The following is a 14,241-nucleotide window of genomic DNA, read 5'->3' as shown; positions in this document are numbered from 1 at the left end:
ACACCTTTATCACTTAATTCAGCTTATATTTTCTTAAATTCTGTCAGGATAACAATAATATGTGATTTGAGTTTCTTTATCTCTCCCTTCTCTCAACTACTTTCCAGTGACTGTTGAGAATAAGAAGAAACACAGGAAATACAGATTTTTGGGGGAAAAAAGGAGATAATATAGACAATATTGAAATAATCAATTTTCTTTAATTTAGTACAGTGCACAAAGCATGGGTTTTAGGACTAATTTAACTTGATTTAAAGTTATCAAGTTTAGGAAATCTATAACATGTCTAGTTAAATTTTAATGTCAGAAAAAAATGACTAATTTTTAGTACAAGGATGTTCCATGCAATATTTGGAATTTACTTATACCAAAAAAAAATTATTTTTTAATCTGAAATTCAGTGTAACTGTGTGTCTTGCATTTTTCCTGGTAATCTTTTTTTTTTTTTTTTTTTTTTTTTTTTTTTTTTTTTTTGTCTTTTGTCTTTTTGTTGTTGTTGTTGTTGCTACTTCTTGGGCCGCTCCCGCGGCATATGGAGGTTCCCAGGCTAGGGGTTGAATCGGAGCTGTAGCCACCGGCCTACGCCAGAGCCACAGCAACGCGGGATCCGAGCCGCGTCTGCAACCTTCACCACAGCTCACGGCAACGCCGGATCGTTAACCCACTGAGCAAGGGCAGGGACCGAACCCGCAACCTCATGGTTCCTAGTCGGATTCGTTAACCACTGCGCCACGACGGGAACTCCTTTCCTGGTAATCTTATCCTGAGTTCAAGTCATGTACTACCACTCGCTCACTTTTTACCTTAAATTGGGATTAATAACAATAACTGCAGGTATTTGTTGGGCAGTTACTATTCACTTGACATTTTTCAAAACATATGGCAGCACTTCAATTAAATCCTCACAATATCCTTATAAATTAAATGCTCTTATTATTCTCCTTATGCACAGAGGAAACTGAGGCTTAACAATTAGGCCAAAGCTAGGAGAAGGTAGAGTCAGAATTTTAATTTGTAGTTGGCCTGACTCCAGAGCCAAAATTTTTGTTTGGTTTTTGTTCTTGTTTTAATGTCTGCACCTGCAGCATATGGAGGTTCCTGGGCTAGGTATTGAATCCAAGCCACAGCAGTGGAAACATGGGATTCTTAAACCCACTGCACCAGGCAGGGGATCAAACCCATACCACCGCAGTGACCAGAGCTGCTGCACGTGGATTCTTAACCCACTGAGCCACAGTGGGAACTCCCCAGAACCAAAGTTTTTAATAACTATATTCTACTTATTGCTTATCCTATACTGAAATTTTCTTGATCTTGTGAAGCTTAGTTTCAGTTCTTTGGATTATCATGAAGACTCAAGATTATATACGGTCATTGCTAGACACATAGAGACACTTATTACTAGTAATATTTATATTCAAAAATTAAGAAAACTGATCCCCAAATATACTTGGCTGCAATACAATACTCCCATTCTTCTGTAACCACAAATAATTAGTCTTGAGAAAGAGGGACTCTTGGTCTGTCTGGGGATGATATGGACTTATGTTTTGGCCTGAGGTCATTAAGGACAGAATTAAAGTTAAATAATGTATAACCTGGCTGGGAGTTAATGGTCTCTGTGCATGCTGACAGAAGGAGCATCCTCCACAGAGTGCCATAGTCAGTGGAGGAAAAATGGCACCATGCAGTTTGAGTCCTAGATTACCAAGAACCCAAGAGCTTCAAGTTTCTATATGGATAAAGTGAGAACTAGAGTGACCATGGTGTATGGAGTGGAATGACCAAAAAGGCTACAGCAAGAATGAGAATTAACAGTAGGCAGGTTGGCAAAAGTGTGAGCCCAAGTGTATCCTATTTCTTCTTCTTTTTTTTTTTTTCTCCCTGAGGATTAAATGAATTGATGGGAGTTTCCACTGTGGCTCAGTGGTAGTGAACCCAACTAGTATCCATGAGGATGTGGGTTTGATCCTTGGCCTTGCTCAGTGGATTAAGGATCTGGCATTGCTATGAGCTGTGGTATAGGTGGCAGATGCGGCTCACATCTGGCATTGCTATGCCAGTGGCATAGGCTGGCAGCTGCAGCTCCGATTCAACCCCTAGCCTGGAAACTTCCATATGCTTCAGGTGCAGCCCTTAAAAGAAGTGATCTGTGTATTAGGAAAGTAATACATACTCAATAAAGAGCATACATATTATTATTACCACTAAAATAAACAATCCTTTATGCAGAAAGATTCTTTTAAAAACAACAGTAATAAGCTCTTCCAAGTCACAGTTGTTTGTTTCAAGCCAGATTCAACTAGTAGCTGTGGATGTGCTTTCGTGTTTTTCCATCCTAAAGAAAATAGAACAAACAAAAACCTTGTTCCTTTCTCTCCATTAGCTATTATTAAAAGTCCTACATTATTGAAAACTACCAAATTATCCTGCCACAAATTCATGGATGCTGTTATAAATCATAAGACAAAGGACAGTTTATTATTTGCAGTGATATCAGCAGCCAGAGTACCAGTAATTTTTGCATTGCTCCCAAAGCTCCAATCCCTATAGCATGACAGGAAGAGGGCTAAATATTACTTACATGTTTGAATTAGCACAATTAACATAGTGGATTGTGTCCCAGGAGAGGAATGTGATCCTAGAATAACCAAATCTTTCAAAATGGGTGATAAATATGCCTCCCCTTTCTCCAGGGAGTGAGGAATCATTATCTTTATTATACTGCACAGCAAAGCAAGCCTGTCTTCTGAGACTATGAGCAATTTTACCATTTGTTCTGATAGGAAACACTATCTCTATCTTCCAAGAGTTTTCACTGTACCAATATCTTTAAAAAGATAGTCCAGAATTAAAGTCACTGAAATAAGCTAGAAAACCATATTGATGTTCCATGTTTTGCTGTAAAGAGACTCAGCATAATTTCGGGTGGCTCTTATAATATAGTTAACTGCTTGCTTTTACTGTTTCAGGATATAAAAAATGCTCTGAAAGATGCTTCATCAATTGTAGCCCTGCGGTATGACTCTCCCTAAAACACATGCGTGAAAAAAAATATGCTCCTTGGAAATTTTTAACAAAATCCAACAAAGCTAGATAACTAAATTGTATTATAACCTCTCAATAACATTCTGTATTTTTTGTTGCACAGTTTTTTTTAAATCTCAGTTGTAAGTATATAAGCACCTTTTCATTTAATTTCCGTCTCCCTGGAATATAAGCTCTCTCTCACTGAGAAGCCTCTTTTTTACATTTGTGTTACCTAGCATGACACCTGGCATGTAGTAAATATACAACAAATATAGGCAACAAATATGGTCACAAGGTTTGATTCTACCACCTACTTTATCTTTACCAAGGACTTCTGAGAACCTGATTCAAGTTTCCAAGAAGACTCATTGAGGAAATGACCTGAGATTGTCTAGGATTTCCACTTTAGTGTATAGATGAGGAAACTAAGGGTCAGAGATAGCAAATGAATTATCAATAGCAAATGAATTATCCAAAGTCACACAGCAAGTAATGATGAATCTTAGGCTGAAAGTCAATTTTCCCGACCTTACCTTAATGCTCTTTTGGCAATAATATGTCTTCACCTGTTCCGTCAACCTCTTATGGCATTGTTTTAAAGCACTTCCATGTTTATCCACTGTGAAGAAACATGGTAATGTGTTGTTATGGCTAGAGTACAGAAACATGACTATCAGCAGCTCTATGTTAGTACATCCTAACTGTTATCATATGGGTCAAGGACAATGCACTCCCAACACAAATATAACCTGCAATGTGTTTTCAATGTTTTAACCGTTGCCTGTTTTTTTTTTAAGTGTACTGAGATAAAAAGGTATGACACAGCTCAGAAAAGATTGAAAGATATATCTATAAATCAAAATGTCTATGAATCTGCCAAAGCCCAATTCCAATGAACAAGAGACATTTCTACTTTTCTCCTACCTTATTTAAACTGGCAAATAAGAAAATTTACCTACTTTAATTCGTTATCAGACTGTGACAAAATGGTAGGATAGGCATTATTTTTTAGGGCTATAAATAGAATAAAACAGAGAAATTTTACCCCTTCCAAGATTTTAGAAATTTCCTATAGTAACCATCCTTTAAAAATGAAGCGAAATAAGCATCTGCACAGTAAAAATCCTGGGAAGTCATCCCTGTTTCTAATATAAGAGAGTGTTTGATATTCTGCTTACTCTTCAGGCTCCACAACATCCCTGTGATCAATTGTTCCCCCAGGAGCCAGCTCTGACAAAGACGTTGCTCTGGAGGAAAGGTGCTATGTAAATGTAATAAATAAATAAATGGATGGACTGGGCACAGCAGCATAGGCTCTGGATTAAACAGAGGCAAGAATCTGGATTCAAATTTAAAAGGAACGTGGGATGGGTCTCTGTCTTCCACCTTGGGAAAAGTTGCAAAGATTTATTTTTGTGAACATATCACAATTCTCATTCTCATGCAGTTGTAGTTACTGGAGTACCTGAGGTAAGATTGCTTTATGGCCCAACAAGAGCAAATACAGGTCTCTCTTGCCTTATACTTACAGGCTAAGTGGTTTTCCACTCATTTCTGAGCAATGAATTTAAGTTTCTAGTGAATTCCATGAAAAGGTTTTTAGAGTTGTAATGCTTCAGAGCATAAGTTTCTAGCAGAGAGTGAGTGGAAAAGTTTTAGAGAGAGGCCAGCCATCAATTTTCTGAGGGATACTGGACAAGCAATTCTCTTGTAATATGTTTCAGAATCTGCTATCTCATTCAATAATTTCTCATATAGATACTGCTTTCATGCATTGAAGATGATGTAAGCATGTATTCTTACAGGTTCCCAATATGGCTCATCTCCTTCTGTGGAACTGAGTTTTTTAGTAGGTAATGATTTACATTGTATTGGAATATTTTGCTGGGAAGTTCCACCATTAATGCATATCTTACCCCTGCCTAGCTTTTTTTTTTTTTTTTAAAGTGTTTGATTTGCAGAATCACTATACCGTTTTGGTTATTTCAACCAAATTTCCCTTCATCTATAGAAAAGAAACTAATTGCCTCACTCTTGTGTGTCAGAAATGTTGGAATATTTGGAAGCTATTATAAAATCAGGATTGGTTTGTGAACCACACCAGCATCATTTTTTTTTTTATTTTGAGTGATTAAACAAAATGTTATTATTGAAGAGACAAGACAAATAGTGCATGGGACCTCTCTGTTTTACCTTTAAAACTCCTTTTGAATCTAGAATTATTTTAAAACAAAAAGTGAAAGAAAAAAAAAAGACTTAGAAATATAAAAGTAGGAAATAGGCATTAATAGTGAGAGACCTGCCTTGTACACTGGACAAACTCTCCACATGTGTACCTATTAAGATATAAAATGGAGATCTGATCTATTCTTAAGTAACAATTAAATGAGAATACATGTGATGGCTTATTTATGCAGAGGTAACATGGCAAAATTAAAACATGTCCTCTAAAGTCAGACTGTCTTCACTCAAATCCCAAGTTACACTATTCCTATTTGTGTCCTTGGCCTAGGAATTTAATCATGACTCAGTATCTCAATCTGGAAGTTGAGATGATAATAATAACATCACTTATTTTATAATAAAGTTCTGAATAAATGAGTTAATGTATATAAGGTACTTAGACAATGACTGGTACATATCAATCATGTGTGCATATTGGGCATATTGTGAAGAAATAACTTAGCCCCTTGTTCAGTAAACGTTAGTTTTCTTTTTTTTAATTTATTAAAACCTATAGGCAACCCATAAAAAGTAGCATAGAAACAAAATGTTTCTAGTATATTTACATAATTGAATACTATAAAATAATAAGTGAACAAGCTTCTATTGCATAGAAAACTATGGATGAATTATACAAATATAATGCCGAATGAAAGAAGCCATCTATTGTGGTGCTTATTGTATGACCACAGTTACATAAAATAATAAATAGCAAATAAAATAGGAAATGCAAATAAAATTTTAAGATAAATTTTAAACTTAATTTTGATAAAATATTTCATATTCCTCAAATCACAGCATATAGAGAAGCAAGAGGTAAATATACTGATTTTATACACGTCAACTCCCAAATTCTCAGTCATAGGCAAGATAGTAAGTTGCACATTATAAATTCAGCTATTTAATTGCATGTATTTTAAACAAAAATAAGGGAGCTTTTGACATGTAAGTGAAATGAGGTTTTAAACAAAAAGACTTAATTCCACAGGGTGTCTCCTTTTTTGTCAATTGAAGTGTAGTTGACATAAAATGTTAGTTTCAGGTGTATAATAATCCAAAAATGTATACCTTGTGAAATGATCACCAGAATGTCTAGTTAACATTTGTCACCATACGAAGTTGCTATTACTTTTCTTGTGATAACAACTTTCAAGATTTGTAATAAAATGTTATTGATTAGAGTCACCATGCTATAATTACATCACCATTCCATTTTATAATGGAAACTTTTACCTCTTGATCTTCTTCCCTCATTTGCCCACACCCAAGTTCCTGTCCCCTTGATCAACCATAAATCTGTTCTCTGTGTCTATGAGGGATTTTTTGCTTGTTTATTTATATTTTTATTTTAGATTCCACATGCAAGTGAAATAATATACTATGCGTCTTTGTGTGACTCATTTCACGTGGCATTACGCTGTCAGTGTGTGTTCGATTGTCCCAAGTGGCAAGATTTCATTCTTTTTATGGCTAAGTAGCATATTCCATTGTATATATGTATACAGCATCTTCTTTATCCATTCATCTAGTGAAAGACATCTATTGAAAGATTGTTCCCCATCTCAGCTATTGTTTATAATGCTGCAACAACCAGGAGGTTCATACATCTTTTTGAATTCACATTTTTGTTTTACCCAGATAATATTTACAGTGAAACTAGGGAATTCCCATTGTGGTGCAGCGGAAATGAATCCAACTGAGAACCATGAGGTTGAGGGTTCGATCCCTGGCCTCACTCAGTGGGTTAAGAATCTGGCCTAGCCATAGCAGTAGTGTAGGATGCAGATGCGGCTTGGATCTGGCATTGCTGTGGCTCCAGTATAGGCTGGCAACAACAGCTCTGATTAGACCCCTAGTCTGGGAACCTTCATATGCCGGAGGCGCAGCCCCAAAAAGACAAAAGACAGAAAAAAAAAAGTGAAACTACTATATCATAAGGGAGTTCTATTCTTAATTTTTTGAGGAGCCTCCATACTATTTTTCATAGTGGTATGCTGATTTATATTCACACCAACAGTGCACAAGTGTTCCTTTTTCTGCACATCTTCACCAACAATTGTAATTCCTTGCACTTTTGATAATGGCCATTATGAGTATGAGGTGATATTTCACATTAGTTTTGATTTGTATTTCCCTGATGACTAGCAATATTGAGCTGTTCTCATGTGCCTATTGGCCATCTCTATGTCTTCTTTGGAAAAATGTCTATTAGGTATTATTCCAATTTTAATTGCAGTATTTCTCTTTTTGCTATCAAGTTGTATGGGTGCTTTAATATTTTGGATATTAACACCTAATCAAGTACATGATTTGTAAATATTGCCTGTGATTCAATAGGTTGTTTTTTCATTTTTTTGACATGTCCTTTGTTGTGCAGAAGATTTTTGGTTTGTGCAGCCTCACTTGTTTGCCTTTATAGAATCTAATCCAAAAAAAATTGTCAAGATTGATATCAATGATTTTATCACCTATGTGATTCTTTGGCATGTGGCTGCCCAGTTTTCATAAAATCCATTTTGGAAGAGACTGTCCTTTTCCAGATGAATATACTTAGCTCCTAAGTCATAAATTAATTGCTCATGGATGTATGGGTTGATTTCTTGCCTCTGTATTCCATTCCATTAATCGATGTTTCTAACTTAATGCCAAAAGCATACTGCTTTTTTTCTTTAATTTTTTAATTATTATTTTTAATTTTAATTCCCCTAATACTTTTTTTTTTTACTCTACAGTGTGGTAACCCAGTTACACATACATGTATACATTCTTTTTTCTCACATTATCATGCTGCATCACAAGTGACTAGACACAATTCCCAGTGCTACACAGCAGGATCTCATTGTTAATCCATTCCAAAGGCAATAGTCAGCATCTATTAACCCCAAGCACCCCATTGATATCCCTCCCTCCCCCTCCCTCTTGGCAACCACAAGTCTATTCTGCAAGTCCATGGTTTTCTTCTCTGTGGAAAGGTTCATTTGTGCCATATATTAGATTCCAGATATAAGTGATATATGATATTTGTCTTTCTCTTTCTGACTTACTTCACTCAGGATGAGAGTCTCTAGTTCCATCCATGTTGCTGCAAATGGCATTATTTCATTCTTTTTTATGGCTGAGTAGTATTCCACTGTGTATATATACCACGTCTTCCTAATCCAGTTGTCTGTTGATGGACATGTGGGTTGTTTCCGTGTCTTGCTATTGTGAATAGTGCTGCAAAGAACATGCAGGTGCATGTGTCTTTTTTAGGGAAAGTTTTGTCTGGATAAATGCCCAAGAATGGGATTGCTGGGTCATAGGCTAGTTCTATGTATAGTTTTCTAAGGTTCCTCCATACTGTTTTCCATAGTGGTTGTACCAGCTTACATTCCCATCAACAGTGCAGGAAGGTTCCCTTTTCTCTACACCTGCTCCAGCATTTGTTATTTGTGGACTTATTAATGATGGCCATTCTGACTGGTGTGAGGTGGTATTTTGTGGTAGTTTTGATTTGCATTTCTCTAATAATCAGTGATGTTGAGCATTGTTTCATGTGGTTGTTGGCCATCTATATATCTTCCTGGAAGAAATGTCTATTCAGGACTTTTGCCCATTTTTCCATTGGGTCGTTGGCGTTGTTTCTCTTGAGTTGTATAAATTGTTTGTATATTTTAGAGATTAAGCCCTTGTCAGTTACAAATTGGAAACTATTTTCTCCCATTCTGTAAGTTGTCTTTTGCTTTCATTTCAGTTTCCTTTGCTGTGCAAAAGCTTTTCAGTTTGATGAGGTCCCATTGGTTTATTTTGGCTTTTATTTCTGTTGCTTTGGGAGACTGACCTGAGAAAATATTCATAAGGTTGATGTCAGAAAATGTTTTGCCTATGTTCCCTTCCAGGAGTTTGATGGTGTCTTGTCTTATATTTAAGTCTTTAAGCCATTTTGAGTTTATTGTGGTTCATGCTGTGAGGGTATGTTCTACTTTCATTGATTAGAATGCAGCTATCCAGGTTTCCCAGCAATGCTTGCTGAAAAGACTGTCTTTTTCCCATTTTATGTTCTTGCCTCCATTCTCAAAGATTAATTGACCATAGGTGTTTGGGTTTATTTCTGGGTTCTCTATTCTGTTCCATTGGTCTGTGTGTCTGTTTTGGTACCAGTACCAGACTGTCTTGATGACTGTGGCTTTGTAATGGTGACTGAAGTCTGGGAGAGTTATGTTTCCTGCTTGGTTTTTGTCCCTCAGAATTACTTTTGCAATTCTGGGTCTTTTGTGGTTCCATATAAATTTTTGGATTGTTTGTTTAGTTCTGTGAAAAATGTCATGGGTAATTTGATAGGGATTGCATTGAATCTGTAGATTCCTTTGGGAAATACGGCCATTCTTATATCAATTTTTCCAACCCAGGAGCATGGAGTAGCTTTCCACTTCTTTGAATTCTTTTTAATTTCCTTGATGAATGTTCCATAGTTCTTGGCATATAAGTTTTTCACCTCCTTGGTCAGGTATTCCCTGGTATTTGACTTTTTGTGGGTGCAATTTTAAAATTGTATTTTTGTATTCCTTTTCCAATATTTCATTGTTATTGTACAGAAATGGGACTGATTTCTGAATGGTAATCTTCTATCCCACTACACTGCTGAATTTGTTGATCAGTTCAAGTAGTTTTTGGGTTGAGTCCTTAGGGTTTTAAATGTAGAGTAGCATGTAATCTGCATACAGTGACAGTTTTACCTCTTCTCTTCCTATTTGGATGCCTTTTATTTCTTTTGTTTGTCTTATTGCTGTGGCTAGGACCTCCAGTACTATGTTGAATAAGAGTGGTGAGAGTGGGCATACCTGTCTCTTTCCAGATTTTAGTGGGAAAGCTTTCAACTTTTCCCCATTGAGTATTATATTTGCCGTGGGTTTGTCATAAATGGCTTTGATTATGTTAAATTATGTTCCTGTCTACCCACTTTAGTAAGAATTTTTATCATGAATGGATGTTGGACTTTGTCAAATGCTTTTTCTGTATCTATTGAGATGATCATGTGGTTTTTGCCTTTTCCTTTGTTAATGTGGTGTATGATATAGATTGATTTGTGCATATTGATCCATTCTTGTGGACCTGGGATGAATCCCACCTGGTCGTGGTGTATGATCTTATTGATATATTCTTGGAATCGGTTGGCTAAAATTTTGTTGAGAATTTTTGTGTCTATATTCATCAATAATATTGGCCTATAGTTTTCTTTTGTGGTGGTATCTGTCTGGTTTTGGAATTAGGATAAAGATGGTGTCATAGAATACCTTTGGGTGTGTTCCTTCTTCAAACTTTTCAAAAATTTTAAGGAGGATGGGTACAAGTTCCCCTTTGTATGTTGGTAGAATTCACCTGTGAAGCCATCTGGTCCTGGACTTTTGTTTGTAGGGAGTGTTTTTATGACGTATTCAATTTCATTTCAAGTGATTGGTCTGTTCCATTGATCTATTTCTTCTTGATTTTGCAGGCCGTAAGTCTAGAAAGTTTTCTATTTCTTCTAGGTTTTCAAATGTTAGCATACAATTGTTCATAGTATTCTCTCATGGTTTTTTGTATTTCTGTAGTATCCATTGCGACTTCTCCTTTTTCATTTCTTATTTTGTTTATTTGAGTTTTTTGTCTCCTCTTCTTGGTGAGGTTTGCCAATTTTGTTTACCTTTACAAAGAACCAGCTCTTGGTTTTATTGATTTTTCCTATTGTTTTTTGAATCTCTATTTTATTGATTTCCTCTTTGATCTTTATGATTTCCTTCTTTCTGCTGAGTTTAAGTTTTGTTTGTTGTACTTTTTCAAATTCATTTAGGTAGTGGATTAAGTTGCCATTTTGAGATTTTTCTTTTTTGAGGAAGGCTGATATTGCTATGAATTTCCCTGAGCACTGCTTTTGCGGCATCCCATAGATTTTGAGTGATTGTGTCTTGTCATTTGTCTGGAGGTATTTTTTAAATTTCCTTCTTGATTTCCTCATTGTCCCAATGGTTTTTTAGTAGCATGCTTTTTAGTATCCATGTAGGAAGTTTTTTCTCATTTTTTTTCCTGTGGTTGATTTCTACTTTCATGCCTTTGTGGTCAGAGAAGATGCTTGGAATAATTTCTATACCCTTAAATTTGTTGAGGTTATCTTTGTGATCAATGTGATCAATCCTTGAGGATGTTCCATGTGCACTTGAGAAGAATGTATATTCTGATTTTTTGGGATGTGATGTCCTGAAAATGTCGACTAAGTCTAACTTTTCTATTGTGTCCTTTAGGATCTCTCTTGCCTTACTGATTTTCTGTCTAGAGGATCTGTCCATTGATGTGAGTGGGGTGTTAAAGTCTCCTACTATGATTTTATTTCCATCAATTTCTCCCTTTATGTCTGTTAGTATTTGTTGTAGGTATATGGGTGCTCTTATATTAGGGGCATATATATTGATGATTGTAATATCGTCTTTCTGAATGGATGCTTTTACCATTAAATAGTGTCCTTCTTTTTCTTTATGGCCTTCATTTTAATGTCTGTTTTGTCTGATATGAGTATTGCAACTCCTGCTTTCTTGTCTTGTCCATTGGCATGAAATATCTTTTCCCATCCCCTCACTTTCAATCTATATGTGTCTTTGCCCTGTAATTTTCTGTAGACAGCACATTGAAGATTTTTGCTTTTTTATCCAATCTGCCACTCTGTGTCTTTTGATGGGAGCATTCAGTTCATTGACATTTAACGTGATTACTGATAGATATGTACTTATTGCCATTTTAAACCTTGTTTTCCAGTTGATTCTATGTTTCTCTTTTTTTTGGTTGGATGGTTTCCATTTATTTTATATTTGAGTACCTTTCAGTTTTTGTCAATGTAATGTTTGGTTTTGATTTTTGGTTGCCCTGTTTTTAAGTACATTAACCCCTTCCTATACCTGTGTGCTTTAGCCTGTCATATAGGCTCAAACACATCATTAAAATTAAAAAAAAAGAATCTAAATTTTCTTACTTTCCTTCCCCACATTGTATGGTTTTGATGTGTTTTTTTAATATATTTATTTAACATTTTCTTGTTTAGATCTGTATGCTGGCCTGTTTAAGTGATTGCTTTCCAATTGTGGTTTCCTCCATCCTAACTCTTTTTTTAATTTAGAGAAGCCCTTTCAGTATTTCTTTTAGAATGGGTTTAATATTACTGTACTCTCAGCTTTTGTTCATTGGAGGAATTCTTTATTTCATTTTCTATTTTAAATGATATTCTTGCTGGATAGAGTATTCTAGGTTGCAAATTTTTTCCTTTCAGCACCTTAAATATATCTTGCCACTCTCTTCTGGCCTGTACTGTTTCTGTAGAGAAATCTGCTTGTAGCCTTATGGGGGTTCCCTTATAATTAACGCTTTGCTTTTCTCTTACTGCATTTAGAATCCTCTCTTTATCTTTAACTTTTGCCATTTTTATTATAACATGTCTTGCTGTGGGCCTGTTTGGGTTCAACTCGTTTGGGGCCCTCCATGCTTCCTGTGTCATGATATTAGTATCCTTTAGATTTGGAAAGTTTTTGGCCATAATTTCTTCAAATATATTTTCAATCCCCTTTTCTTTTTCTTCTCCTTCTGGAATTCCTATTATGCATAGACTGGCCTGCTTTATATTATCCCATAGGTCTCTGATATTGCTTTCATGTTGTTTCATTTGGTTTTCTTTCTGTTGTCCTGGTGATTTCCATTATTCTATCTTCCACGTCACTAATTCATTCCTCTGCATTATTCATTCTGGTGTTTATTGCCTTTAACTCAGTTTGCATCCTGCAAATGAATTTTCTAGTTTTTCTTGGATCCTCCTTGTATTTTCTAGTTCCTTTCTAAAGGAGTCTGCATTACCGTTCATATCCTCTCTTAACTCTTTCAGTATTTTCACTATCTCCCTTTTGAACTCAAAAATCTGTCAGACTGCAGAGGTCTGTTTCATTGTTGACCACTTTAGTTGAATTCTCCTGTTACTTTAACTGGAAATGGTTTCTGAGCTTCTTCATCTTACTCATGTTTTTCTTTTCCTGTGAGTTTGGGGAGGCCAAACTGTAGTCTTGTAAGGCTACTTCTATGCAAGAATACCCCTTTGTATTTTGGGGGCATTGCTATTAATTTTTGATGTGGGAGTTGGAATATTTGCTGTCTCTTTCTTTGGTGTGAGCAGGCTGTTATCCCCAGGATGCTCAGTGTGTTTTCAGGAAGAAGGAGGCAATGGGTAGGGCCAGCAGTCAGTACCTGGTCATTGGGCTCTCAACAGCAATATGGATGTGCAGGAAGGTGGCACAGGCTACTCCTAGTTGTAGGGCCCTGGGAAATGGTATTGAGCTCTAAGCAGATCTACAAGGTGACCAGAGCATGTGGCAGTAGCAGCATCAGGATATGTTAGTTCCCAGGGGAGTGAGAGCAACAACAGTTTGTGTTTGATTGCAATGCCCTCCTCTGAGGTGATTGGAACTGCAGGTGGTGTCTGTTCAGGGGCCCCTAGTGGGAGCAGGCCATGACCATGTCTAGAGTCAGTGATACTGTGGTGGTTTCACCCCACCACCCATAGACCATGCATGAAGCAACCCATTTCACTTAGACCACATAGGAGGTGCTGTAAAGGCTGCTCCTAGTTTCAGGATCCTGGGAAGTGACAAGAGATCAGGTGAGTGGGCACCACCCAGAGCATTTGGCAATGGCAGCAGCAGGGCGGGTGTGTTCCCAGGGCTGCGAAAGCACCAACAGTTCGTGTTCAGTCACAATGCCCTCCTCTGTGGTGACTTTGAGGTGAATGGGGCTGCAGGTTCATGGACCCCTAGTAGTGGCAAGCCACTCCCACCTCTGAAGCCAGAGATAACTGCAGTGGTTTGCCCCCACCTACTGTAGACCATGCCAGACATACTTCATCCTGCTTAGCCCCCACACGAGGGTCTGCATAAGCTGCTCCTAGTTGTAGGATCCTGGGAAGCTACAGTGATCAAGCGTCTGGCCACTGCCCAGAGTGTT

At 36.8% G+C, this 14,241-nt stretch overlaps 1 long non-coding RNA gene across 1 annotated transcript in view; it reads right to left on the bottom strand.

Annotated features, from left to right (window-relative positions):
- LOC146402927 (uncharacterized) overlaps positions 1-14,241 on the bottom strand; it is a 220,989-nt gene that overhangs the window by 19,079 nt on the left and 187,669 nt on the right. Inside the window, exon 3 of the long non-coding RNA XR_014808133.1 lies at positions 3,564-3,649. This is a non-coding gene — a long non-coding RNA (uncharacterized LOC146402927). The remainder of the gene's footprint in view (positions 1-3,563; positions 3,650-14,241) is intronic.

The sequence above is a fragment of the Sus scrofa genome, chromosome 6, assembly GCF_054392235.1.
Source record: "Sus scrofa isolate SSC_HxYL_T2T_F1_AM1 chromosome 6, Sscrofa_HxYL_maternal_Yorkshire_Landrace_v2.0, whole genome shotgun sequence".
NCBI lineage: Eukaryota > Metazoa > Chordata > Mammalia > Artiodactyla > Suidae > Sus > Sus scrofa.
This window is presented reverse-complemented; position numbering and strand designations above follow the sequence as displayed.